At 32.3% G+C, this 16663-nt stretch overlaps 1 long non-coding RNA gene across 1 annotated transcript in view; it reads right to left on the bottom strand.

The window, feature by feature from the left end:
* LOC138702700 (uncharacterized) overlaps window positions 1–13477 on the bottom strand; it is a 49788-nt gene extending 36311 nt beyond the window's left edge. Inside the window, exons 1-2 of the long non-coding RNA XR_011332865.1 lie at window positions 13234–13477; window positions 10497–10556 (exon numbers count right to left, since the gene is read on the bottom strand). This is a non-coding gene — a long non-coding RNA (uncharacterized lncRNA). The remainder of the gene's footprint in view (window positions 1–10496; window positions 10557–13233) is intronic.
* Between the last annotated feature and the right edge of the window lie 3186 nt (window positions 13478–16663).

The raw sequence follows: 16663 nt of genomic DNA, 5'->3' as shown, positions 1-16663 counted from the left end.
TTTTACGTACAAACACGAAAGAGTAATATTATAAACTGCTTTGCGTGCGCTTCCTTGAAAACAGTGCACAAAGTCAAATATTATGTTTTGTTAAAGACTAATTGCTAACAAACTAATAGAAACAACTGCTGTTAGAACAAACAAGGAAATTACTACAATTACTGAGGAATATTTTTAGTTGAATTAATCATTTGTGAACAATACAATCTAGTGATTCTGCTTCCCAAATATCTGACTGAATAATTATTAGACTGGGGAATTTTAGCATATTCGTATGTTTTATTCCTTTGTACAAATCGTATGCTACCATTATATAAATGTATTTCAAGTTATTTGTAACCAAAGGTCAAGATTTATAGTGCATATATATATATATATATATATATATATATATATATATATATATATATATTGCATATTTACAGAGTGTTAAAAAAGTATCAAATGTCTTGTTTCGTAAATGTGACATTGTTAATTTTATTTAATGTGTTGGTGTCAGTATCTTTTAGTGCTGCAGAAAGAAAATTCATTACACAGTTAGCCAAAATTATACAGGTGGTATGGGCAGTCCACTAAATAAAAAATATAGTAGTGTTATATTTTAATTCTAACATTTTCCAGAGAAAATTAATTCTATTTAATTGTAAAGTGAAGGGTTGATAAATTCACCTTAACAAGGTCATGGGGTAACAGCCAACAGGATCGGTTAATATCAAACAAGCATTATCAGTGAAGGTTGATATCATTTGCAATAAAATTTAAAGACAGATGTGGACGGGATTCATGGATTTTCGGTGCAGGACTTCGTGATATTTATTTAACTTACAAGGGAGCGAGATAGTCGCGAGAACAGCTCTCTTATTTGATCAAGAAGGTTTACATACCGTCTGATTTCTTACAGTTCAAGGTTTGTTGCTCAAATATTAAGATTAAATTGGACTCAATGTCCTCACTACTGGCAACTATCCATCCTACAAACATGGTACGTTATTACATTAAAGCGAAAGTTCGAGACAGAACAGAACTGCATTAACGAGAGTTGATCTCTATGCTGTAGTCCTGATCTATTTCTAGTTGTACTAAAATTTCTATTTTGTGGCACACAATTCACAAATGACTGAAATGTGTTATGGCTACACGCCAAATTGAAAGTTTGCACATGTCCTCGTTGGCTCGTAGCAAGTGTTCAAGTGGCCGGAGATGCTGCATCAGTACTGAAATGGAGCCTGTCAGCAAAGAGCTATGATTAAATACCTTCAAGAGAAGGGAATGTCTCCATCCCAAATTCATAGGTACCTTTGTATAGCAAAAAGGTGGTGTCAAATGTTTAAATGTGGGAGAACATCTGTGAAAATGAATATGGTGGCGACCCTTCGAGAACTGTCACAACACCAGAAAACATCAATAAATTGCATTATTTAGTGCTGCAAAATCGACGAGTCACAATCAAAGATTTAGTAGAAGAACCAGGCTTCTCATATCATAGTGTGCACAATATTTTAGTAAACGAATTGGGCATGAAGAAAAATAACTAAGGTGGGTGCCGCGAATGTTGACGCCGACGCAAAAAAGACAAAGAGCAGAGCTCTGCGAGCAGCATTTAACTAATTTTAGAGTAAACAAAATAAAATTGAAACGATATGTGACTATAGATGATACATGGGTTCACCACTATGACTCTGAAACCAAAATTCAAATTTGGAGTGGAAACATAAGGGTTCACTGACCCCTAAAGAGTTCAAGTAGGCAGAGTTTTGCTCGCTGTCTTTTGGAATACCTAAGGTGTTATTCTGATAGACTATTTGCAGAAAGGAGCCACAATAACAGGCCCTTAATATACAAATTTAATTTAAAAATTGTAGGATGCTATCAAAGAGAAACATCACGGCAAGTTTAGGGGAAAAATTTTTTCCAACAAGACAATGCTCCAAGTCACCAGTCCTTAGTTGCAATGGCTGCAATTTCAACAGCAGGATTTGAATTGCTGGACCACCCCACCCTATTCTCCAAATCTGGCACCCAGCGACTTCAGACTATTCCCAAAACTCAAAGAACACCTGCGTGGGAAGAAATTTTCGTCCAATAATGAAGTCATGTAGTCCGTAAACCAGTGGTTTGCAGAGGTTGGACAATCCTTCTTCCAGGAAGCTATGGAAATGTTGGAGTATTGCTGGGGAAAGTGCATGAATTTAGTAGGGACTATGTGGAAAAATGAGGTAAGATTTTTTTCAACTATAAATTGGTCAGGGCTACAGCATAGCGATCAACCCTCGTAATTCTCTTGTATTTTGTTGTACCATTTTCGTAATTTGACTGCTTTTATTGTTTATCTTCTGCATAAAAATCATTATTTAGCAGCACACATACAAATATCTTATATTACACGACAGAACTTTCAACTTTATCAGCGAAATACTGAATTAAACGTCTCATGCCAATTTCAGCAATCATAAAGCGCATATAATATACCTTTCAATATAGGAGAGATGAAATATTTATGGAGGTGGGAATTTGGTAGGGCATATTCTTTTTAATAATACTACGTTTAATAATAATGATAATAATAATAATAATAATAATAATAATAATAATAATAATAATAATAAGAAGAAGAAGAAGAAGAAGAAGAAGAAGAAAAAGAAGAATAGCCGAAACCAAATATGAAAAATATTAATACAAAACTAAATTAATTGTTTATAATTTTGCTTCTCAAGCATTTGACAAGGACGTTTATTATTTTATTTAAAGTCTTTATGTTGAACTACGATTTAATTTTAAATCACTCTCACCAGTCGGATCAGGCATTGTAGTTTTTGATTGGTTGTTGATTGTTGGCGATATAGGATATATATAACTATAAGTAATGAGTGAACTATAAGTAATGTCATTAATTTCAAGGGGTTATTCTTTGAGATATTTCAAACAAAAAGTTTAATACAATTTTGCCTGTTTTTTATTCCTTTTCGAGAAAAGAAATGTTTTATATGAAATATTTCATTGCATGTTTTGAAAGTAACATTGATTTAATTCCCAATATCCTCAGTCAATTTAAAAGAGAGGAGTGTGTTATGATCATAAATGATTGAAAGAATTTTAGTTTTGTCCTTCAAATGTGCAGAAATTTGATTCGAACTGCCAGAGGTATGGTATTCGGACTTGCTTGCTGGAGATTAATGCTTGGTGCAGCGGGTGCTAAGCGGCTTAGCAAGCAGTACAATCAGGGCACAACTTATTCCATAATGGGTGCACAAAAGCCTATTTGGGATGCAATTCTCAGGAATTATCCCGTCTCGCCCCTTAAATGCCAATTTTAATGCCAATTATCAACACCGCATGGGTAATAGATATGTTTGTTTGCTTTTATGAATAAATTGTAATAATAAAATTACAGTCTTCTAATTGCAATAATGTTAGGCACAACTCCTGCTTTCTCCTTTAACTTGTTGTTTCTTCTCGCAACAGAGCTATGTTCTTCCAATCTTATCGGTTTCTAAAGAAAGGTGTACTCGCTCATTTATTTTCTTTAGCGCTTTGCTGTCACTCACTCCGCAAACTTTTATCTTATCGGATATTTTTCGCGTGTTTAAAAGTATTAGTCACACATTCTGCTATGCATTTTATTCTATCTTTTTATTATGTACTCACAGGCATTCATGTTGCATATGCAGCAGTTAAGGTGCAGCTTTGGTACCTATACTGCAATCGTGGTTTAGATCCGCCTTCGACACGGATCTTTGCCGCCTGTCAAAGGGATGTTCGTGTTTATCTTATGTCGAAATCCGGAGACATGTTAACTCACATCGCTGGAATTCCGTGGATTATCTGTCTAGTGTGAGATAATGAAATACCTCAAAGAGCAAAAAGGTTAAAAAATTTGACATGAGTAAACTGGCTAAGTAGACGTGGAGAATTATAATGAAGTCGTGTAGACTCTGACCTGAGGAATTGTATATTTTAAAATTTTCGGTAGTATAGCATAATGTTGTTTTTTGTTTATTTTAGTAGGTTATTTTATGACGCTTTATCAACATTCTACGTTATTTAGCGTCTGAATGAGATGAAGGTGAAAATGGAGGTGAAATGAGTCCGGGGTCCAGCACCGATAGTTATCCAGCATTTGCTCATATTGGGTTAGGGAAAACCCCGGAAAAACCTCAACCAGGTAACTTGTCCCGACCGGAGGTCGAACCTGGGCCACCTGGTTTAGCGACGCGCTAACCGTTACTCCACAGGGTGTACTAGATAACGTTTTACATTTATTACCAGCAATCAGAATTATGCCTCAATTGAGGAATTAGATGGAATAAAGGCGTAACTCGGAAAAGTGCTTTTTTGAGAAAAATTAAATTGAAAATTTAGAGTAGGTTTTGCTATATTAAACTACTTAAAATATGACATTTTTTGCTTTTCTTTAGTAAAGTAGATATTAGAGAAGACAAATCTATGTCTGAACATTCATCGGATTTATAAAATAAAACCATCTACCCTTCAATAAGATTGATCACAAGGATCCAGAAAACAAATAGATATATCAAATTTACAATGAAAATACATACAATAAATTTCAAAAGAAAATTAAAGTGAATCATATTACTTGAAATAGAAATGGAATTGCAAAATTTGAAGTGATTCCTTTAGAATTTCTCTAAGGATTTTTTCAATATTGTAAAATGTGAATCCATTTGATTTATAGGTGTATTTGGAGATGGTACCACGAACTCCAAAAAGAAGATATCGCTTATATTTTAGAAACAGTTATCGAAATATAAATTAAGGTTTACGCCCTTTTCCCATCAAACCAATAATTCTTAACTTTCCTGTAAATTAAAGATTACTTTCTTAAAAATATGACTCCATTATTGAAATGTATGTTTATGATTAATACTATTTAATACGATAAAAGCCAATAAAGTACCTTATTTATCACAAATATGACACTCAAATGTTCTTCTTATTTCAATAAGTCACTTTCACTGTCGAAAGAAAATTCATCTTCTTCGGCACATTGTTGTTGGTCTTGTTGGATATCTTGAGGTGCAATTTGCTCATACCATGCCCTAACTGGATCTGGGACAAATCGGCAAAGGCTTCTAACATCAGGCAACTTGCCTGCCGTCACATTTGGTTTTTCTACTGGAGTCAACACTATTTCTTCAGGAAAAGGCTTATTGATATACCGGTACTTCAAGGGTGTTAACATCGTTGTAGAACTGTTCCATCAGTACACCACTGCAGCCTCACATACTATTGCATTTTGAAGAGAAATTTGCTCTTAGGTTTTTGATAAAAGGAGTCCATGAGATGTTACTTCCAGTCTTTTAACACTGCACTCCCTCAATGTCTTGGAGAGGCTCTGGATTCTTCCTGCATACACTTAAATCATCAACATATTCTTCTTTGGCAGTTGTCACACCTGACTTCAAACTGTTGCCCTCACTTCCATAAAGTTGATATTGACTTTAACCTTGGTGAGAGAGAAATTCAAACAAGGGTGGAATTATTTATATTGTACTCGCCAACCTTAGACGACCCCAGCTCAGAGGAAAGAAGTCAAAGAAGTCACATCAACATGCTCTCGATGTTTATGTAATGCAGTTGGCCGCGTCTGATAACTGAATTGCTTTATAACAGCGTTGCCAAACATAGACGGCCTCACCCCGAGTAGAGAGGTCAACTTATCTTGCCGCAAGAGATAACTACTAACTTCTGTGTTAAAAAACGTCGTACTTGCCTCAACCCAGCGGCTGGGCTATTTCAGAGTCATGATGTGAATCGCTGCATAACTAACAGGCATGCACCGTATGATTTATTATGTTTTGGGTAAGGCACGAGTCAGCAGAGTGGTGAGAGTGAGGTCGTCTAAGCTTGGTGAGAACAATACATTTGATGGAAAAAGGGTGTAACCCCTTTGACGCCCTTATTCCATTAAACTCCTGAATTATTTATCATATTCATTTCATAAAATGGAATATTTTTAGTATTTGAATTTCTTCATTATTTTCTAATTTTAAGAAATAAAGAGAAGTATTTCGTTGATTTAAATATATATATATATATATATATATATATATATATATATATATATATATATATAAGCAAGATGTGTCACTGAACATGGTTACTGGTCATAGAAATCAATTTAAGTTGAGATCAGAGGCTCTATATTCATTCATGGAACATGGAATGTGAGGACTCTTCTGCAAGCCCTATATTATAAATGTTAAATTAATACCTTTAATTAGGTACCTTTATCACAGAAAGTATTATAGATATCTCCAACAAAATTTTACTGGTCAATTGCTGTTCTCTCAAACGTACTGAACTCTTGTTTAGAAAATGTACTTTTTGAAAATAATACATTATGATTTTCTTTTTAACTTTTTAAGAAAAATGAAATTGCATTAATATGCATGCACAACAAAGCTTTAATCCAAATTACCTGAAACAAGGACTCAGAAATCAAAGTAATACTGTAGATAAGCTGTAAAAACTTCTTTCTTTTAACAATTTCATCTTGTTGTGAGTTTTTCCGATAAGCAAGTTACAATATAATAAAGTTTTAAATGGGCCGTCTGTGATTAACATCAGACAATTAGTGAACCCATTAAGAAACGATTTTATGGCTTACTTTATACATATTTTAACATCATAGTGCAACCAAGTAACGTCTTAATATAAAACTGGTTTATTCCATTTGACATAGTTACTACTATAAACGTCAATTCAACCACAACGTTTACCAAACAACGATGGACGTCATAGCAGCAAAGAATAATGTTTTTAAATCAACTGTTTTAATTAATTGTGTGTAAATGTTTTTGTATTTCATGTTGTATTTTAAATGATAATGGGTATATAAGTTATTGTGCACACATAATTATCATGTCAATATTACGTGTATCTATTTGACAGTGTAACTAGGCAGAATTTTTCTACATCTGAAGATGGCACACACCAGTGCCGAAAACGTTCATGTTATAAACTAATATAATTTATATAAATTAGATAAGCACAGACGGCCCATTTAAAACTTTATTATATTCTTTCTTTTAGCTATTTCAGTTTCTGAAAATAAGGTACATATCTTATGAATTTTTAACTTCCGAGAAGCTGAATTATATTAAATTTATTTCGAAAATTCACAGAAAAAAAGTCAGCCATTACAGTCTTGAACAATTTCGCCAATTTACGAAACAAACATTCAGGTTAAAAATACACCAACCCAAAAACTTTTTATCCTGATAGTCTCAGAGATATCTATATTTTTAAGCAATAGTGCGGGATGAGAAAATAGTAGGACACTTTAAACGTATTACGCAATTAAAAGCATCTACAATTAGAAATGTTCTACAATTTGGAATTTCTCATTAGAGATCTTTCCTTCTCCACTCTGTCCTGGAGTAGTGATCGACAGAATTTTTGTCATCACACTTCTCTAGCTGAAGAGGCGAATTGAAGCCGAAACAGAGAAAACGCAAAACAACAAATAGAGTTTACATTCTTAAAATACAAGTTTGTGTTTTCGCAGATCTTTGCCGAAGGTTTGATTCTTTGATTGCATTTGGTATTATTCTTTGCATTCTTTGGTTCTTCCAAAGGCTTTGGCATGTGATACACAAAATGGGATGATATTCTTTGACCCAGTTCTCTAACGAGAAATTCCAAATTGTAGAATTCGATACATCTTCACAAATGCTATTGCTTTGTCTTTTGACTTTGCTTTGCAAATGTTTAAAATTGTTCAATCTACCAAATTACGCAAAAAATTCAAAGTAATTATTTGGGGCAAAAAAAAATTCATTCTTTAGTTTATTTCTGTTCTCGCCTTAAAAATAGGAATCGAGCCTGAAAACTCCTCGGTTGCCCACAACCTATATGTTTAGTAGTTAGCAGTCAATGCAACTTTACGGATTATTGGATGAGTTACGACCAATCGTTCAGGCCTGCGTGAGACGGGTTGGTTTCTATCTATAGCTAATTATTTTCATAGGGCAAACATTATTCCCAGATTTCCAAATGCTTCTTTTTTTCCTCTTTCATGACAAATTTTTTGTAAAATCATACCAAATTCTGGTATAATTTCACACATCATTTATCAGCTTAAATTCCCCAGTACGACAGCCATTCCAATAGACATGCACGCAAGACTGTTCGACAGTCTGGCATTTATTACGGGTTGTAACTCGTAACCGACACACTTCAGGATATATGTTCTTATTTTAAAATTGATCTTACGTTCTCTCTACGCTCTTCGCACAAAAATTTTGCGATGTAGATGATTAGAATGAAAAGAAGACGGAAAATAAGAAGAATATATTTTTATCCACCTAACACCGAAATGTTGAGACGTCGTAAAGCATCACCTGCGTTAACCAATGGTAAGGATTGAAGTAAATTTTGAATAGCTATCAGCTCTCACTAACTGCTCAAACAGTGTCGTAGTTTGTCTTCACGGATAAAGTGTAGCATAATGACAGCTTAAAATATTGTAGCTTACCCCCTGAAACTATCTGTGTATGAAGGCCTCGATGCCACTGATAGCAAGGCACATCTTTGTGGAGATTTAGACCTCTCTGCAGTGGCGGTTCCTCGGGGGAGGGAAGGGAGGAACGTCCTCCTCACATTTTCTTCTTTTGAAAGTAAATACCAAATAAAATATGTGCCTTGAAATTCGAGGAAGATTCGATAATTTTTAAGTTCACGGCTATAAGAAAAACTCGGTTGATCGAGTTTTAAACGACGCGACGCGCGCTCATGTGCTGTAGAAAACTGTGAGAAAGATGCGAGGTTGTCTGTGTAGAGGAAAGGCACTCCATTCCTCCTCTACTGCAGTTAACACACATAGACAACAGCGCACTACCGGCCTGAGAAAGATGCAGAGTTTTAAAGCAAGTAAATGAACGGAGAGGGAGGAGATCCTCCGCTGAATCAGTCATGGGCGGGAAACAGAAACAGACTGGTCGTGCAGCAAGCTCGCTACCGCTGCCACCTAACGATGTTGCATTCATCCGGACTATAACACATCCATCTAGGAGGAGACACAACAAAAACAGTTTTAACGCAAAGCTAAGAAAGACACCATGTAAACTTTTTTTTTAAATTATAAATCAAAAATATTATTCATTGCACTTCACATAGGCTACTATTCATGGTTTGAAACTTTCGTGGATATTTGAAAGTTAAAGTCGGGTTTATGTAAAACAAAGAGGAAGTAGTTTTACGTAGTTGGCCCCTGAAATTCACTTCTATTCATTGTTTACTAGACAAAGCAACAGCCAAGTTGTCAGTTTTGTACAAATATATTTGAAACTGAAAGTAGGTACTCCAAACTACACCATTTTTAACATAAAAAATTAATCGGCTATAGGCAGCTTTGAACAATAATGATACTATGACTTTACAAGAACTGACATTCTTCAAAAGTATGTGATACTGAACTTGTAAAATGTACATGTGGCAACACAGACCACGTGGGTGGGTACAGTGTTCTCGCTTTCCTCAGATTATTTCCCATTCCTATTTCCATTTCCGTAAAACGGTTCCGGTTACGAGTTAGTAGCTAGTCTCTTCAACACGTGTGATGCTATTGTGTGCTCGAAAAATGCTACGAGGTTGTGAATTTCCTTGTAATTGTTAATTTGTGCAATTATTCAACAATGAATGGAAGTGAAATCATAATATATTTTGGACAATTTAGGAAACTCAGTTTACAAGAACAGATTATTGCTATACAGAAGGGAAGGCCAACCCCAACACTAACTGGTCTTACATGTATGCATGTAGGCTAATTTGTAGCATGTTTCATTCAAGAACGTGTCATTTAGTGCTGTTAATTTATTTCCTCCTCTTAAGAAATATGCAGGAGCCGCCACTGCCTCTCTATGACTTAATGTTCAAATAGTGTGGTAGGTCTTCTAAAATTATATGAAGGGTTCAGAACCATAGTGGGCCAAGCGCCACATATTAAAGACGTAGGAAACAAGGGTTAAAATTAAGGTATTGCCATAATTCAATGGAAACATATTATAGCAAGTAATGTAAAGTATGCACATTAAAACTAAATGATAAGTCAATCTTCATTAAACTATGGTATTCACTTACCGTTAACCATTACTTTTTCCGTTTTTTAATAAATGGCGTATGGCCCACTTTGGCTCTGAACCCTTCATATTTTACAGTCAAACTTCTTTAAGTCGAACTTTTGTAACGAACTCGATTATTCGATATCTCGAAGTAATTTTAATTACCCGGCGAAATCATATATAATTTTCATGTAATATTTTTTGTATATCTTGAAACTCTATTATTAGAGTTTTTCGATACATCTAAAATCTAAAAAATCAGTTACACACACGCAAGCCTCTACAACACACAATAGAAAAAGGGACTCAGACAATAGTAACAACGGCCTAATGGTATACCCACAGATCCTAAACACTTAAAAAAACAGTACGTTGAGAACTTTCTTTATTAAATTATAAAACTTTGTTACTTACATTCTTCTTCTCTATTTAAGTTTACAAGCCTTGAGCCCCCTGTGCTCTTGGAATTATAACCTGCAAAGAGTTTCAAATGCAATACTTTCATTTGTTTTTCTTTAACCAACAAAAATAAATGAAAGTCAAATCTCTTTCAATCAACGAATTTGACATCCGGTACAGGCAATCAGCTTTTTCTTTCTCCACCGATTATAAGTCCCCATAAGCACCCTTCAGACATAGCCTAGTCGCTCTTAAGTAATGACTTTCCAGCTTCCTAGTTCTTATTTTCTTTTGAGTAAAATATTTCTCAATAAACAGCGTCGAGTTTCGATTCCACTGGCAAATTTTTGGCGTAATATATTGCAGAGGATTTAATTTTATAACTTATAGCATTATTTAAAACATCCTTTAAACTAAGAACAAGATTTATGTAAAAGTAAACCTACCATTTCATCCACAAAAGAGAATTGCAATAATTTGTGTAAGGAGCGATTAATATAAAATTGAAATATAAAAAAGACAATTACAACACCTACAACGCGTTGAAAAATTCTCTATTCTACTCAAAATACACTCAATAATACCAATTCGAGATTGCATAGACAAAATTATTATTTTAAATAAGTGCCGTTCACAATGTTCTATGTGTTTATAATTTGATAAATATATTAAATTTTAATTATTATTTAAAATATGCTTATGGTATGAATGGCTTGACTTTTGTTATTTAAGTCTATTCTTCAACTAGATATGCAATCAGGGGGTAAAAGTATGATAAAATGATAGCAAAGTGAAAGTGGAACAAGATTAGCATGGAAATAATAGGACTTTTGTAAGTCCTGATAATTTAACATTACATACATTTGTTAAAATAAGGTAAAAATAGTAACAAAAACGCATTTTCTTTCACAAGAGCATGAAGTTTAAGACTACGATACACGTTTTTAATTTTGTAATTTAAGGTTGATTTACCAAACCTATGCAAGCTATTTGTGTATAGGTCATTGTTATTTCTTTTCGTATAGGCTATTTTAACGAATTATGTATCCAGATAAACGCAAGTGAATGCCTAAGCAGTCGGAGAATATTAGAAACGTATTTTGCCTGTACCGGAAAGGAAAGTATGATCCCTTAAATTATTTCGAGTTCGTATTTTAATAATAATAATAATAATGATAATAATAATAATAATAATAATAATAATAATAATAATAATAATAATAATAATAAAATGTTTAGTTGATTGTCAAGATCTAGGGCATATTATTATTATTTTTATTAAGTACCGGTAATATACACTAATTGTTAAGATTTATAAATACAATAACAAAAGTTGGATTGAAAGCATTACTAGTAAGCTTACGTATGCATTCCACGAAAGCATTGCTCTATTTTATATTATTATTATTATTATTATTATTATTATTATTATTATTATTATTATTATTACTATTATTATTATTATTATTATTATTATTATTATTATTAAATGGATAACTGCAAGTAATTATATTTTTATTAAATTCTCAATAATCTAATTCTAACTTATTATTTTATTAATAACTTTATTATAGTTATTTCGTTATTTATCTTAAATTATTCATATGACGAGATTTAAAAAAAACACGTGAGAATAATTAGTTGTATCTCATTTCTTAAATAAGATGTTTATATATATATATATATATATATATGTGTGTGTGTGTGTGTGTGTGTGTGTATTTATTTACTTGCTTATTTATTTATTTTTATTTATTCATTTATTTATTTATTTATTTATTGCGCGTCTTCTTAATTTCTCATTATATTTAACTTTTGTTATAATAACTATGTTTGTTATTATAGTTCTTTTACTAAAGTTTCAAAACTGGTATTAATTAACATAAATTTAGTAGTTCAGCTTGTTACATACTAGTCCATTTATAATTACAGGATTATTTGTCAAAAGTTTATTTAGTGTAATTAAGTAATTAAGAAAATAAAAGTGTTCATATTCATTTAGTTATTAAATTAAATTTATGTAGGCCTATCTAAATGATTACATAATTTTGAAAATTATTATTTAGGTACAATAAGAGCATATACCATTCTTACAAAAATGGAAAATTAAATGATTATACAATTTTATCAATGAGTCACTGGCTAGGTAAATGTATTATTATTATTGGCAATATTATTATTATTATCGTTATTATTGACATTATTAGCTGTAGTGGTAGTAGTTTAAGATATTTAAGTGTTAATAATACAATTTGCAAGTAAATAGTAAAATGAATTATTAAATTATTTTACTACTATTTATATTTTAATTAGCTAATTAATAAACTTAAGTTACCGATTAACTAAATTTCTACATTTACTTTATTAGTTATGTTTGAAATATACATTCGTTAATTTTATAATCTCAATAAGTATTTTCATAGTGAACATCTGAAAATTGCGTTTATAAAACTAATTTATACATTTTTGTAACTGATTGAACAAATTTTTATACTTATTTTCTTATTTAAGTTTCAAAAATTTAATTTATAAATCTTAGATACCGGTACAAAATTAATTATTGAAGTTATTTCATTAGAAAGTCTCAATTATCTAATTTATAAATTTTAGTCAATAAATTAATTGTTAAAGTTACCTCTATTTCATTATGACATCTCAAAAATATAATTTGTAAATTTTAGTAACTAATTAAATTATTAGAGTTATATTTAACTTTAAAGAATAGCACTAATAAATCGCAGTAATTGCATACCTTGGATCTTCAGAATCAAGAGTAACAATGCAACGAGGCAGATCGTCTTCACCGCAAGCATCTCCGTTGAGCTGCTCTTTACTACGTTATCTGGGAAATCTCCGAGCCAACTGTTGCGACCAAGCTCTGCACATTTATTTCAGAAGAACTGTTCCATAAATCGCGTGAAATAACACTCCTCAAAAGCGAAATAAAAAAAATTTCAGTAGGGGTAACAAAAGCAACGACCTTTGAGCTTCCACGACAATTTGTATACTGCTTTCAACGGCGAATTCGCTTCACGTGGCTTGTGACAAACACGCGCGTTGCAGATCAATAAAGAGGTGAGGCGTGATCCCGGACCAGTTGTACAATAATACTCATCAGACATGAAATCAAAGTCTTAATGTCAATTTCATAAATAGAAAAAAATGTTTGTGTACTTTCTTAAGTAGAACGGTGCTTAAGTCTTTTGAGTGTGTAGAAGCTATGACATGAAGGACAGACATACGTGATGCTTCAAACAAATTATAAACATGAATATAAACTGAATTAATTAGAATTTAATTAAATTATATATCATTTACGAGGAAGTAACCTATTCATAAATCCTTAGTTTGACATGGAATAAGTTACTGTAAAGATAATAATAATAATAATAATAATAATAATAATAATAATAATAATAATAATAATAATAATAATAATAATAATAATAGTAATAATAATAATTACTTTATTGACCATTGAACATACGTGTAATAGGCCTTGTCATAGGAACTAAAAGCAAAAACATGTTACATGTTAAAAAATTCGTCAAGACTATAAGGCCTGTAATCTAATAAAAATCTTTTAACAGAACCTTTAAAATATGCTAAAATTGCTGCTCTGCTCAACTATAGTGAACAATTTGTTATAGAAATTTATACTCATAATTAAGAAAAAATTATGTGTCTTAGTCAATCTACAAGTGGGACTTACTAAATTCGTTCTCGTTCTAATATTGTAATCATGAACATCTTGAACATTCATATAACTAGGTTCCTTTAGATGAACATAATTCACACACATATTATACATAGACCGGAAAGTCAAAATTGAGAGATCCCTAAACAGTTGTCTACATGAGGCAGTAAGTAGAGGCGATGTTATAATATAATTGCCTTCTTTTGAAGTATAAATACATCTTTACAGCCACTACTATTTCCCCATAACAAAATTATTTAATTGAAAGAACTATAATAGACACTGTTTAAGGTATTTAAGCCAATGCACTTTTTCAGCCCCTTTAAAAGAAATATATATCTACACAATTTGCTACAGAGCTCTTCAGTATGTCTCTTCCAAGTCAACTTACTATCAACAATAAAACCCAGAAGTTTAATAGCTTGATCACTGATGGTACCAATATTCTAGAATGAGTTGAGTCTTGCACAATAACTGAAAGCTAGTGCAAGATAAAACAAATTATGTTAATAGGTAAAATGTAGAAATTGTATTTAAATAATAATATTATATATATATAATAGCTTGATCAGATCCCTGATTATGTCGGAGACTAAAATTAACTGTTTGAGTCTTTGTCAAATTGATACTAACTTTATTTGTATTAAGCTAAGTTATTAAGTTATCTATAGTATTAGTATCGTCAGCAATTAATTTGTGGAAAACTTCAAACACAGTGACATCACCTGGATAGAAGACAGTCCGTTAGAGTAACCAAAATTGCAAATCATTGATAGCAATTATAAATAAAAACGGCCCGAGGATAGAACCTTGTGGAACTCCGGTAGAGACATCCGTAGATGAAGAACAACTTGAACAACTTGTTTTCTATTGCCCAAATATGAAGAAATCAACTCCTGTTATACCATAGAATTCTTATTTCTTTAATAAGATTTCAATCAAAAAGCTTTAGTTAAATCACATAATGTGGTCATGTCCTCCTTCTTTCTTCAAAGATATCTAATATCCAATTAAACTAGCTGAGCAATGGCTTGAGTGTATCTCAAAACAAATAAACTGTTATTTATACAACTTAATCAACTTTTAGCCCCAGATGCTATTTTTAACTTTTAACCAAGATGCTTATCACAACAATTATCAAATAATTCTAAGCCTCATAAAGGAAATGGATTGTCTTGGTCTTCAAACGACTCTTCCACAGTAGAGTAGAGGAAGCAAGACCTGTCCTGTGCCCTTTTCATGCCCCGTGGCTATATCACCAGTGGATATGGAGGGGGAAAATAAGTTTTAGTTTGAGATGAACTTCCGAGTCGGTAGATTCGTGTAATATTAACCAAACTGAAACAAACTTTCTGATCGCTCATCTTTTCCTCTCACACGCAGCTCACCTGCCAGGTCTTGCCTCTCGATCTGTACTCTTGCTACATTATTAGATGAAAAGGAAATAAGCTTTCATCGAAGTTTCCAGTTTCCAATATTTCGAATGTTCTTTTATTTTTGAATCATAATGGTGGATCCATGTTTCATCCATAATTATAATATGATCAAAAAGTTAGAAGATTCCTCTTGAAAGCAGGTTTCTAAGCAGACCGTATAGCAGTGGAAACCCTCATCCGCCAGCCCGAGAAACATGCGACATATCTTTCGGTAATAAAACGCATCTACATTAGGAAATAAATCAATATCTCTGTTCCGTAAACAAATTATGGCAGACATTCTAAACGTTAATAAAAATAGAAAGGAAATAAATAAAGACTAGCCAGATTAGCCTCGAGCTCGGGATCTCTCCATTAGCAGTCCGATGTTCAAGCACTCAGCTACTGAAACTCGCTGGTGAAAGTTGAAAAAAAATAGATATATTTAATACATAGATGGCGTACACCAGATTTCACTGTCAATTGCTAGGGAATTAAATAAGTGTTGTAATACTCGTATTTCACTTTGCTCTACTTCGTTTTAGGTCCTTAACTTCCACCAGAAACGGAATAAATCAAAGTCGGCAAATCCAAAAATGTATCCTCTCATTGCAAGAAATTCGGAGTGTTAAGTCATGTGCGTTTCAACTACAGGCAAACAATGTTTGAAGTGAAATCAGCGAATAGGGATTATAAAGAATGGACACAGCGAATTTTCCTGCGTTTTGTTTCTCTGTGCGCCGGCGTTTAGTTCCACTTTCAAGAGCTAGAGGTTAGTATAATCGAGTATATGCTAACATAATAATTGAGTATAGAGTTGATACACAGGATCCAAACATCGCCTACCTTATTGCATAATCCAGTAACGCTTTGCTTCAAATAAATTCAAGTTAACAGCTTTCCTTATTTCTCAGTGACAAACTAGTTGTAATAATAATTTTTTATATTTCAGATATAATAAATTATATTATAAAATAATATAATACATTATAAAATTAAGTATCGAATTCGTTTAATATTTGTATATAATATAATATAGGTATATGGTTTTACTTCTCATAAGAGTTTTA

This window comes from Periplaneta americana, chromosome 7 (genome assembly GCF_040183065.1).
Source record: "Periplaneta americana isolate PAMFEO1 chromosome 7, P.americana_PAMFEO1_priV1, whole genome shotgun sequence".
In the NCBI taxonomy this organism is placed as follows: Eukaryota; Metazoa; Arthropoda; class Insecta; order Blattodea; family Blattidae; genus Periplaneta; species Periplaneta americana.
This window is presented reverse-complemented; position numbering and strand designations above follow the sequence as displayed.